At 39.2% G+C, this 13,271-nt stretch overlaps 1 protein-coding gene across 2 annotated transcripts in view; it reads right to left on the reverse strand.

Annotated features, from left to right (window-relative positions):
- Positions 1-13,271, reverse strand: part of LOC149187652 (guanosine nucleotide diphosphate dissociation inhibitor 1-like) — a 202,629-nt gene that overhangs the window by 158,626 nt on the left and 30,732 nt on the right. The gene's annotated exons all lie outside the window — the stretch shown is intronic.

Genomic DNA, 13,271 nt, shown 5'->3' on the forward strand with positions numbered 1-13,271 from the left:
TTCGATAGATGTAGAGAATACAAGATTTCTTTGAATCCAGCTAAGTCTGTTTTTGGAGTAACGGAAGGGAAATTACTCGGCCATATCATTTCTAAGGAAGGAATCAAAATTGATCCTGAAAGGATTGAAGCAATCCAAAAGATTCCTCTCCCTCATAATCTTAAATCCCTTCAGTCTTTCCTTGGAAAGATAAATTTTATTAGAAGGTTTATTCCAAATTAAGCAGAAATAGCTAAGCCTATTCAAAATCTTCTAAAGAAAGATGCAAAATTTGTTTGGCAAGAAGATGGCAAAAAGGCTTTCCAAGAAATCAAATGTGCTATCGCAAGAGCTCCTGTCTTAGTTAGTACCGATTATTCCAAGGATTTCATGATTTTTTCTTTCACTTCCGAAGATACCATTCCTGGTGTCCTGCTTCAAAAGAATAAAGATGGTCACGAGCAGCCTATTGCTTTCATGAGTAGAGCACTTCAAAATTCCGAATTGAAGTACAATACCATGGAAAAGCAGGCTTATGCCCTGGTCAAGTCTCTTAAGCACTTTAAAACTTATGTGGGTTATTCTAAAATCATTACTTTCATCCCACATTCTGTTGTCAAGGATATATTAACTCAAACTGATTGCTTAGGGACGCGTGCTAGGTGGGTTACTAAAATACAGGAATATGATTTAGAGATCAGACCCACCAAGCTGGTCAAAGGCCAAGGTTTAGCTCAGATGTTAACTAAAGGTAACGAAAAGACTCTTGGTTTGTTCTGTCTTAGCGATCTATCTTCGCCGGAGTTGCAAAGATTAGGAGAGCATGAGTGGTACAAGGACATAATTTATTACTTGATGAATCTTGCATGTCCTAACCATTTAGTTGCTCATAAGAGAAGGGCTCTTAGACTAAAAGCCACTAAGTATTGCCTTATGAAGGATGGCCTTGGGTGGAGAAATCCTAAGGGCATAGTGCTTAGGTGTGTTGACAATGTTGAGTCCAAGAAATTAATCTCTGAGTTTCATTCAGGATTTTGTGGTGGTCATTATGCTGCTAGAACTACCGCCCACAAAATCCTGAGAGCTGGCTATTATTGGCCTTCAATCTTTTCTGATGTGCACAAGTTTGTTAGAGCCTGTCAAGCCTGTCAACTATTCACCGGGAAACAGAAGCTTGTTGCCCTGCCTCTACAACCTGTCATTGTAGAGGCACCTTTTCAGCATTGGGGTCTGGACTTCATAGGAAAGTTCCATGAAAATTCTAGCAATGGCTAGTCATAGATTTTTACTGCTACGGATAATTTTACTAAATGGGTTGAAGCCATTCCTGCTAAGAATGCCACTGAAAAGGTTATTATGGATTTCATTGAAAATAACATCATTACTAGATTTGGTGTCCCCGCTAAGATTACTACTGACAATGCCAAAGCTTTTAGTTCCTTAGAGTTTTCATCTTTTTGTTTCAAGTATGGCATTGTCTTATCTCATTCGTCAAATTACTATCCTCAGGGTAATGGTCTGGCTGAATCAAGTAACAAGAATCTCATAACCATTATCAAGAAGATAGTAGGAGATAATAAGAGATCATGGGACAGCAAAATCAAGTATGCTTTATGGGCAAATAGAATCACTAAGAAGAAAGCTACTGGTAAATCTCCCTTCGAATTAGTTTATGGCTTGGATGTAACTTTACCTGTGCACCTCAAATTGCCAGCTTATCAGCTCCTCTAGAATTTTTCTACTAATAAAGATGTTGTTCAGAATAGAATAGATCAGATTGTGGAGTTAGATGAAGCTCATAGGACAGCTTTCGATGCCATATGTAAAAATCAATCTAATATTAAGAAAAGCTTTGATAAATTTTCTCGATCTAGATCTTTGCAGGTGGGAGATATGGTTTTGCTTTGGGACCACAAGAATGAGAAACCAGGAAAACATAAGAAGTTTGACAGTTTGTGGCTGGGACCTTACATCATTCAAGATATAGTTGGACCAAATTCATTCCACTTGAGCAAACTGGATGGCGAACCACTTGATCTACCAGCAAATGGTCAAATGCTCAAGCTGTTCTTCAAAGATGATATCTGATGCCATAGGGCATCCTTTGTATTGTATTTCTATCCCTACTCCTTGTCATTTCAGCATTTCATTTCTGTTTTAGATTAGATTTACTTTTCATAGTTAAAGAGCTTCTATCTTTTATGTGCTTAAATGTTATATGATGATTTTTGAATGGACGCTACTTATTTTTGTTGTGTGTTGCGTGGATGCAAATTCTGGATTCTCACATTCCTACAGTGCAGCAACGTGTCCCCAAGTAGAGCCAGATGTTGACCACTGCCGGTCAACTGCGCATAGCAGTACACCCCTTTTTTTTCTTTGCAAAAAGGATAGTGCTTAATCGACATGTCCGTGCCATTCTACAGTCATCGACAGCTTGATCAATTTATGTTGTAAACCCAGTCTGCATGTATAAATTGTAAATAATCTTAGCAGATATGAGTCATGTCTGTAAATTGCCTAGGTGGACCTAATTTTCTAAGTGATAATCTACGTTCTGGAAGGTTTTTCGTCTCACCGATCCATGATCAGCAGAGTTTTCCTTCAGCCTAACCCCAGAGCCGGGATGGATTTTGTCATTAGAATCTTAGGAGAATCCTAGTGTGTTAATCTGCTAGATTATAGTTGTGTCGCAGAACTGGGTGGTTTATGAGGGTCTATGTCAAATAGGTTTTCCCCCTTGGGATGTAAAGTTGTAAAAGTCATGATCTAAAGTGTCTTGAGGGTTAAGAAATGTTTTAATCCCCTCATAAGTCCTAAGTCCTAGGTCCTAGGTAATTTTCCCAAAAGCTAAGTTCAAGGATCCATTTAAAAATAAATTAAAAAAATAATAAATAAATAAAAATATAAAATATAAAATATAATAAAATAATAATAAAAAAATATATGATAAAGTAAAAAAGTAAAAACCTAAAAATAATAAAATAATAATATTTTGAGTAAATAAATGCAGAATTTCAATTTTTTTAATACATTAAAAATTCGACGGATGAGATCAAGAGATATCTTGATCCTCATCGACGGTCGAGATCATTTTGACATAGATCACTTGAACTAGCTGTTGGGATCTTTTCCTTTAAATAGGGTGCTAGGGGTCATTTGAGAGCATTCGATCTGTGAGTCTTGTGCTGAAGAAGCTCTCTTGTAAACTTTTCCTGGTGCTAATAAAGAAAGACTTTGGAGTTAAAATCTTGCTGGTGCTACTCTCTGGAAGTGCTGTGAGCTATTTTGTTTTCTGCATATTTTAATTTTCAGCCATTAATAACAACTTATTGAAGAGTATTGTTGAGCATAGGTATCTTGTTCACTTGCTAGGGTTTGAATGGTATTAGGTTTTCTGAAGTAATGGCAGGTATCTCTATTGCTGTTGAGATCTAGTATTGTTTCTTCTCTCTTTATTGATGGTTGAAGTGAGCTGTGCAGGAAACCCTTATTGAAGAAGACCAGTGGGCATTTGGGGAAGTTCTCGGCTGAACCAGCCAGCTCCCACAAGCATTCTCTTGCAGAGCCCAGTTAGTTTTTTGATCCTGGGTTTATTATTTGAGTTTGTTTTCTGATTTGCATGAGAGATTTCTAAAGCATTTCATAAAAATCTGAAGTTCTAAAAACATCACTGTGGATTATTGATAAACCTGGCTATTTAAGAGTCAAAAAATTGTAAATACTGTTTAGATCATCTAGGGTTTTAATTTTGTTTTATGCACATATTATTCTTAGCGCTTTTCCTTTTCAGTTTTGCAGGGTTTCTGAAGCACCCGAAGGTTTATCAACGCTGCACATTTGTCGAGCCTGCGTTCTACTCTTTCTCTCACACTTCACGCAGTCCATCAACGCTCCAAACCTCTGCGTCTTCACCATTCTATACGCTGTTACATCTCCTCTCCACGCTTCTGCTTCAGCTGCTCTCATCACGTCCATCCGTTTAGCTGTTGTTCCTACGTCCAATCCAGAATCCGGCAGGCCAGCAAAGCATAAGAGAAAAACGTGGGTTAACTCATTTTGTTTGTTTGACGGGCCACCTGCAAAAATCTGTGTGGGCCTCTTATCTCTCTCGCTGTTGCACTTCTCCTGCACGCAGCTCCCGTTCTGCTCATCCCACCTGCAAAGCAAATAAAAAGAGGAAACGTGAACTGCTCATCGCTGCTCCATTGGCGTTCCACAATCCATTTCCAATTTTTATTTTTCACACAGCCATTCACTGGATACTACCCCACAATTTCAGTACCTCTACGCCTAAGAAGAAGCTGTTCATTTTGCTGCCATCGGACCTGCACTGCAAACATTCAGATTTCTTCTATGTCCGCCGACAGCAAGAACGCGTCCTTTTTTTTTTCACGCAGGCCAGTCTCAATATGTTGTGTTAAATGGTAATTTTAGATTAGGTTCAATGGCCATGGTTTAAAATTAACTTAGGTTTATTTTTAGATTTAAATTGATCATTTTTTTTAGTTTATGTTTTTCCTTTTTTATTATTTAGATTTAACTCAATCAATTTTTCAAATCGATTTTATTTCTTATGGTTTTTTGTTTTATTTAATGTAGAATTTCGTTAGAACTCTGATTTAGCATTTTTTTTTTTCTTTTTTACAAAAAAAAAGCTTTTATGTAGATTAAATTTTTATAGTTTAATCTTAAGATTAGATCAAATTTTAAATTTTTTTTAGTACTTAAAATTTTAAAATTATAAAAAGATATAAAATATAAAAAGACATAAAAAAACTCCTTTTATTGGACTTTAGATTTAGATTTAAGTTTAGTTTAGGATTTTAGAATTGAATGGTTAGTTGTAGAATTTAGTTTTATTTTGAATCTTTATAAAAATATAAAAATCAGTTTTTTTGTTTTAAATTAGATTTTATTTTGGATGGTAAGTTTGTTTCATTTTAAATTTAAAATTGTAAAATCATAAAAAAACAAAAAGTTCTAGATTTTAATTCAGTTTAAGTTTTATTTTTATAAAAAATAAAAAATATAAAAATCAGAAATCATAAAAATTATAAATTTTTTGAAAAAGATATAAAAATTTTCTTTTTCTATAGTCTCATTTATTTAGACTTTAGTTGGCCTAGCCTTTTTTTATTTGAAAACGTAAAAATATTTCGGGAAATTTTTTTGCCAATTTCAATCTTGGCTCGGGAATTTATCACGTTTTATTTTTTCCTGCTGAGATTAAAATTTTGATGTGGAATTAATGTGATTTAGTATGCTTGAATGATCATGAGTGTGATATCTGGTTAACGTTTAAAATTTCGTGGTTGTGTATCGAACTCTATCTTTCGAAGTTGAATTGCTGGAGTATCATTTAAGCATTTTCCCACATTAAGAAATAAATCCTTGTTTGAGTTATTTGATGATAAATGATTGTTGTACATGGTTTATATTTCTACAACATCTAGTAAGTAATCTTTTAAACATCAAACCCATAAGGCACTGGTCCATTAAATTAATAAAATCTATTTAGTGTTGGTTTCCTTTCGTGTCTCCCAACCCGACTGGTTCACAGTTGGTTTTCATCATCTCATAGGGTCTACCCCCCTTAGCCGCGGGAGACAGGCTTAAACGGAGAGATCGGGGATCAAAGTGACAACCCCTGGTCTGAGCGTTGTCGTGACAATCTGTGCGACAACACTCCCCATGAAAAAATCCAGAAGCGTAGGCTGGTCTTTGTTAGACGCAATCCTTAGAAAATCACAATGTCCAAGACCGCATAGATATGAGTTGTAATACTTTGATGAGGTGTTGTCATGATCCACTGATGGATTGTCAGTGAGATCTAGAACTAGAATGGTCAAATTTTTGTACTATAAATTCATATCAAGAGATCAATGCAATATGTGAAGAATAGCTTTAAGCCTTTTCCGCCAGTTATTCTTGTTATGCTTGCTTGTGATAATTATTAACAGTTTCAAGTTCTAATTTCATGAACAAAAAGCGATGCAGAATGCTCCTAGTGTTCTGAGAATGACCTTATATTGCTCTCAAATTTGTCCACAGAAGAGTGATCTGTCGGTAGATTAGCTAAAATAATCCTAGCAACATCACAAACCTAAGGCCACCATTGAGTACTCAAAGGCCTAATTATTCACCACCACCACTGAGTACTCAAAGACTTAATTTTATCAAACATTCAGTATACTTCTAATATGGATTAACTGAAGTAACCATATTCTCAACAATACAGATGCACGGAAGGGAGAAGAGCTGGGGACAGAGTTAAGGAAAAGAAGCATAAGGCAGGATGACGGCGGGGATATCCTCAGATGGGGATACCAACCCAAAGGGACCTACACTACCTCAGAAGCCTACAAGGTGATATGCAACTCCCCCACTCCTCTAGACCCGTTATGGAGCAAAATATGGGGGCTCGGATCCTGGCCCAAAATATCCTTCTTTCTCTGGCTAGTAGGACATAAAAAAATTCTCACATGGGATAAACTTAGAAAACGAAACTTTCATGGTCCCTCTGTTTGCTACAACTGCTTTCAAAGTGAAGAAACTCTTCAACACCTCCTGGATACTTGTCCTCTTGCCAATCAACTATGGGAAAAGGTAGGCTTCAGATGCCAAAAAAGATGCAGAGGGGAAAATGACATCATCAACTCCATAAGACAATGGCCAAAGCATCCCTACAAAAGCGAGATCCTCAACCATCTATGGAGCATCATCCCGGGGATCGTCTTATGGAACGTTTGGAAGGAAAGAAACAAACGTATATTTAAAAACAAACGCTCCTCTATTGAAGAAACCTGGAACAGGATACATAGGAATCTCCAAGAAACGATGTCGCTTCAACCGTGGACAAAGGAAGATCTCCCATCCACAGACAATGAAAAAAGCATACTGGACAACTGGCATCTGCATCTACCTCAAGAAACGCTCAAGAATAGCCCATCTAATAGCAACTACAAGGACAACTGCCATTGGAAAGCCCCTCCTAAAAACTCATATAAACTTAATTTTGATGGGGCTTCCAAAGGTAATCCTGGAGCAGCTGGTTTCGGTGGCATATTGAGGAACCATGAAGGCACTCCTATGCAGATATACTTTGGAAACATGGGGTGGGATACCAACAACTCAGCAGAGCTAGAAGGGCTTTGGCAAGGTCTCCTGCAAGCCTGGAATCTCAATCTTCAACCCTTGATTGTAGAAGGCGACTCTCAGATTCTTATTAACATGGCCACTCGCATACAGAACGGCTCACAAGCTAGGAAAGTAGCACCCAGTTGGAGGCTAGAAGCGAGGCTAAATGACATTGAACAAAAGCTGCGCAATAATAGAGCCATCTCCTTCAATCACACTAAAAGAGAGGGCAACAAGATAGCTGACCTCCTGGCCAACATTGGGGTAGAGACTGAACACATCCTCCTATTCGGAAACACGAACATCATTCCTAACATGCACCAGTTCCAGGAATGTGAAAGCTTGATCCAAGGAGATGCTGCCTCCCCGGATGCGGGTGTCAACATGCCAGGCAGTGAGGAGCCACATGCCAGACATGTGCCACCTCGTGAACGCAATGGGAGTTTAATGCCCCTCGCCGCCGAGGAGTTAAGACGGGAGGCGCAGAGCAGAGCTCTTAATGAGGAAGCAAGGTACTATGGCGAGTCTGCAGAGAGCAATTAAAGCGGGCAAGAATCGAGGGAATGTCTGTAGTTTTAAGTATGAAGGAATGTTGCGGTTTCAGACTCAGAGTGCAGAACACGCAGTTCAGATCTCTGAGGGTAAGTGTCTCTTTAAGGATTCTGTTCTTGCTGGTAGTGACGGCATTCAAATTGCCAAAGAAAACTTCTTGCTTGTTTATTCGGGGGATTGTTGCTTTTGTGCGGCTGAGCTCTGTCACGGAACAGTTTGGGGACGAAATTCAGTTGGCGGGCGACTCAAACCAGACAAGCCCTCAAGCGTTGCCCGGTTACAAACCGTTGGCGTCCCTGCAACCATGGCACGACCCAGGGAGAGGATGCCAAGTAGAAGAGGTTCGGGGCGAGGTGGTTCTTCACGTCACCCTGCTGCGGATGCCCACCATCACTGTTGCTGTTGTTATTGCTATAGAAGGGCAGGGGCCACTCCTATACAGGCCAGTCAATTCATGGAGGCTGGCAGTTCCAATGCTGGATCGCACCTTCTCCCAGCGTTTGGCTCGGCCATATTCACCCTTGGCAGCTCGAGGGACAATTCTGGCATTAACGCGCACATATCGGTTCTTTTCACTAAGGCTCCTCCGGAAGATGACGAAGGAGCGCAACCGGGAATTGCAGAGGAACACCCAGAGGGCAGTGGGGAGAAACACCCAGTTGTGCAAATGGAAATTGCAGAGGAAGCGCCAGCGAAGGAACCTGAGCAGACCCCTATTCGACCTCAAGAGCAGAAGGCGTCGACATCCATGCAGAACCCCATGGCAATGTGGGAGGGCTACCCAGAAGGTCACGGGTGGTGCAGAATTATTGAGGAAAAGCCAGAGGAATAGCTTCCAGCGGCACACTCTGTCAACCATTTCTCTCATTCAGGTCTGGTATAGGTCCTTGGTCTCTGTTGGGGTCTGGATTAGGTTATATATCTCTGTTTGTGTCTCTCTAGTCCTTGTTTATGTCCATGTTTACTATGGTCTGGGCAGCAGGCCTTGCAAGGATACTGTTACGAGTCTTTTGATGCCCCCGCGAGGGAGAAATTTTGTTCTGAAGCCCCTGCGCGAGATATTTTGGTATGGTCTGAAAACAATTCTGTGTTATGTCATGTTGGTAGCGCTGCCCCTGCGAGGGCGAATTCTGAGTCGAGAAAAGCCACCCAAAGTGCCACGGTCGGCCCTGGGCAACCTGTCTTTTTGAATGTAATGTTTTCCTGTACATAATATAATAGAATAGATAGCTTTACCGAGAAAAAAAAAAATATGGATTAACTGAAAGCTATACCATAACTCAGTAAAAACAATCTTGAGATCAAAACATTCACTAGGCGGCACATTTAACTGAAGGTCTTGACTATGTGTTGCACACAAGATGTTTATAGTATATAACATTATATGATAATAAAATAGTAATAATATTGTTTATTAATCTAAGGAATACCCTAACTAAATTTCATAATATGTTAAAAACGCTCATTGTATAATCTATCAGCATAGATCCATCTTAACTCCGGATTTTAAAGCACCTAGAGGGATCAAATCTCTCAAGATGTAAACCGCTTTTTCAGTGTAAAACTTGAGAAAAGGTTTGCACCTCGAGAGATTTGATCCCTCTCAACACTTAAGTAGGTCCAAAGTTAAGATGGATCTACGCTGGTTCTTTATACTATTATCTCTCTCTCTCTCTCTCTCTCTATATATATATATATATATATATAATTCTACTAAAACTCTCATAATACATATAGCTAGTGCATGACATTTTTCTTTGACATGTTCTATAATTTGTATTAATCTAATTTTTTAATGTGACGTGCATAGCATAGATTATATGTATAGAGAGAGAGAGAGAATTGTAAATATTAAGTCTTTATATGGTTATTCACTTAATTTAAATGTGAAGTTTTGAAATATCATGGTTACGAATGAGCCATCATTATCAAAAATTCTTTTAATTTAATATGCATATTGTTGAAAATTGAGCAGCTCGGAAGGTATTTCCGAGAGAAGAAAACCCACCCGAAGTAAGTTGTTTGGGCAAAGATCCAAGTAGTTGGGGTTTTGGACCCAAAGTTGTGGGTTTGAACCTAAGACAACTAATTTATTATTCTAATTAATTATTAAAAGATTGAGTGTGCAAAACCCTAAAGGACAAAGGGTTCCCTAAAAAACCTAAAGGAAAAGTATAAATAGAGAGCCTATTGAGAGGCATATACACACTTGTGAAGGACTACATGTGTGGTGGAACTCTGCCCTAGAAGAAGAGAACCACAGTCAGCAAGAGGGACAAGGTTCTGTGGAGGAGAGGAGCTGAGTTGGTGAGATCTGTCCAAGAGATAGAGGCCGAGTTCAGTAAAGTCTGATCTATGGGAAGGGCTGTTTTCCCTAGCCAAAATCTAGCAAGGAAGGCAGCTAAGGGTCTCTAGCTAGATCAAGTAGGCCGAGCCCTAGCTTGAGGGATGGTCAGCAGATCTGAAGTGGACATTGGTCTGATCAAGGGACTGAGCTTTTGGACACCAAAAGAGGGCTGCAGATCCATTCCAACGGTGGAAGCTCTGTACAGAAGAAGACCAAGGGTTTTCTGTCAAGGCCACAGGAGATAGGTGCTGACCTAGACGTGGGTTTATTCATCTAAAAGAGGGCTAACCACAGGGATTTGAGGCCGAGGCTGCCTAGTAAGGAACAGGACTAAGCTGCAGTTAGGGCCTCAGCAATAGTGGTCTGAAGCTGCAGATTGACTAGGTCAAGGGCTTCAGGAATAACGGTAGGTTGGCCCAGGATTATATGAAGCAGACCGAGTTGTAGAAGAAGCTGCCAGGAGTAAAGGACTGAGCTGAAAGTACAGGCAGAAGTGTTGAGTTGACAGCAAGATAGGACTGATACAGGGTTATAAGAGAAGTCTGTTTTACACGAAGGAAAGGGCTAACAGCAAGGGTTTACATTGCTGGTATAATACAGAGGACAAAAGGAAGTGTCCTCCTGTAAGCAGCATGTAGATAATGATCAAAAGGAGCTGATCACGGTGTGAATATTGGAGGCAAAGGACAGCCAGAAGCAGTGGACAAGAGGATTGAAAGAGCTGACTGCAAAGGACTGCCATCAGCAACTAAGTCAAGATTTGTCTCTGTATTTTATTGGGCAGATTGAAGATCTAAAGGATCAGATCTCAAGCCCTAGATCAGTCAAAGGACAGACTGTATTTTATTGTATACTATGTATACTAACATTGTATCAGGGTTTCTGAAGGGCCATGATCCCTTGTATAGGAGCCCTAACGTTTTCTTATTGATGTACTAATGGAAACGAGATTTGGGCCAATATTCTTGTGTACTACTATTGATTTCACTGCAGTCATATTTCCGCTGTGCAAAGTTGTTTTGGTTGAACACTGCTAGTGTGTTTGTGTGCTAAGTCTAGCCATACACCAGACCTAAGGTGTGTGGAAATTTCAACACATATTATGTATTTTTTCCTGAATATATTCTGCAATTTTATTAATAAAAACAAAATTGCAATATAACAAATTGAATTCAGCCAATTTATTATTTTATTATTGTTTTTATTGCTTTTTACCTTTTATTACTTTTTTAATCGCACTGACATGGTGTTTTATTATTATTATTTTTTGATCTAATGCTTCACTACAACATCTCCCCCCATAATGGGGTCAAGATTTAACTTCAGATCTAATGCCTCATTGATCTAATGTTCCAATACAACATATCCCCCATGCTGGGCTGTAGAGCATCTCGGTGCAATCAATTATCAATCATTTAAATATTCACTACATCATATCTATCTTATATGGATTTGTTGTTGCAGTCCTCTTTATTTTGAAAATTCAGAGTATGAACCAGATTGGTTCATTATACTGGTATCAAAGCCCCTTCTATGGGACTTCCGTTGCTGTTTGGAAACAGATTCCAGCCTTTTGCCACCAATTTTTCGGAGCTTCTCCAAGACCTGGCCTTTGGCCAATTCATCTACCATTCACCACCGCTGGCTTTTGGCCAAAATCTTCCAAATTACTCCACTACGAATTTGAAGAAAGGAATTTAATTGTGGTCTCTATTCTCAATCTTATGAAGGAATCTCTGTCATCAGAATTGCTACAAGACCTCAGTCCTCAATGCAGTTCTGAGTGCAAACTGTCCGCAACACTGATCAGGATTGCTGATGTGGCCCTGATATTGATCTAATGCTCCAGTACATCTCCCCCATACTGGGCTGTAGTTCACCTCTTTGTGCAATCAATCATCAACCATTTAATTATTCAATACATCGTATTAGTATATATCCTATATTGATTTGTTGTTGCCATCCTCTTTATTTTGAAAATTCAGAGTATGAACCAGATTAGTTCATTACTGGTATCAAAGCCCCTTCTATGGGACTTCCATTGCTCTTTGGAAACTGATTCCAGCCTTTGGCCACCAATTTTTAGGAGCTTCTCCGAAACCTGGCCTTTGGCGAATTCATCTACCATTCACCACCACTGGCTTTTGGCAAAAATCTTCCAAATTACTTCACTACAAATTTGAAGAATGGAATTTAATTGTGGTCTGTGTTCTCAGTCTTAGGCAGAGATCTGTCTTCATAATGGCTACAAGGCCTCTTTCCTCAATGCAGTTGAGTGCAAACTGATCTGTAACACTGATCGGGATTGGTGATGTGGCCTGATATTGATCTAACACTACACTACAACATCTCCCCCATACTGGGCTGTAGAGCACCACTTGGTGCAATCAATCATCAATAATTTAAATATTCAATACATCGTTTTTATCTGATATGGATCTATTGTTGCTGTCCTCTTTATTTTGAAAATTGAGTATGAACCAGATTGATTCATTATACTGGTATCAAAGCCCTTTCTATGGGACTCGTGTTGCTCTTTGGAAACTGATTCCAGCCTCTGGCCACCAATTTTTCGGAGCTTCTTCGAAACCTGGCCATTGGCCCAATTCATATACAATTCACCACCACTGGCTTTTGGCTAAAATCTTCCAAATTACTCCACTACAAATTTGAAGAATGGAATTTAATTGTGGTCTCTATTCTCAATCTTATGCAGAGATCTCTGTCATTAGAATGGCTACAAGGCCTCTGTCCCCAATGCAGTGCTGAGTGCCTGGTCTGCAACACTGATCAGGATTGGTAAGTTTTCCAGTAAAACCTGCACACAAGCAACCAGATGACATGGCAATATAACCCGAGACCGCGTAAATACTTTGTCACTAAGAACTCTGTCTTTGGTGCAACTCCTTTCCATGTTGGTTTCCAGCTGAACTAGATCTCTCAGGATGTCAAGGCTGAGACACCATCATGGTTTGGTGTGTGTGTTCAGTTCTGATCGTAGTGATCTGTTTCCTGGCCAACTACTTTACATACACCACGTATTATAAAAAGTGATCAATACAAATCAAAATATCAATGAGAATGCAAGAATCCAACATATAGTATGGCTAAAGATATGCCTGTAGGTAATACCAAACCTCTTGTGCAGCTAGATTCAAAGAACTATGTTCTACAGCTCCATGCCCAATGGAACTCATTCCAGCATAACAATAACATTCTCATTACAATGCAAGGGATTAAGGGACTGAAAGAT

This window comes from Pinus tabuliformis, chromosome 3_1, assembly GCF_031772625.1.
Source record: "Pinus tabuliformis cultivar Carrire ecotype Pingquan chromosome 3_1, CPIR1, whole genome shotgun sequence".
Classification (NCBI taxonomy): Eukaryota; Viridiplantae; Streptophyta; class Pinopsida; order Pinales; family Pinaceae; genus Pinus; species Pinus tabuliformis.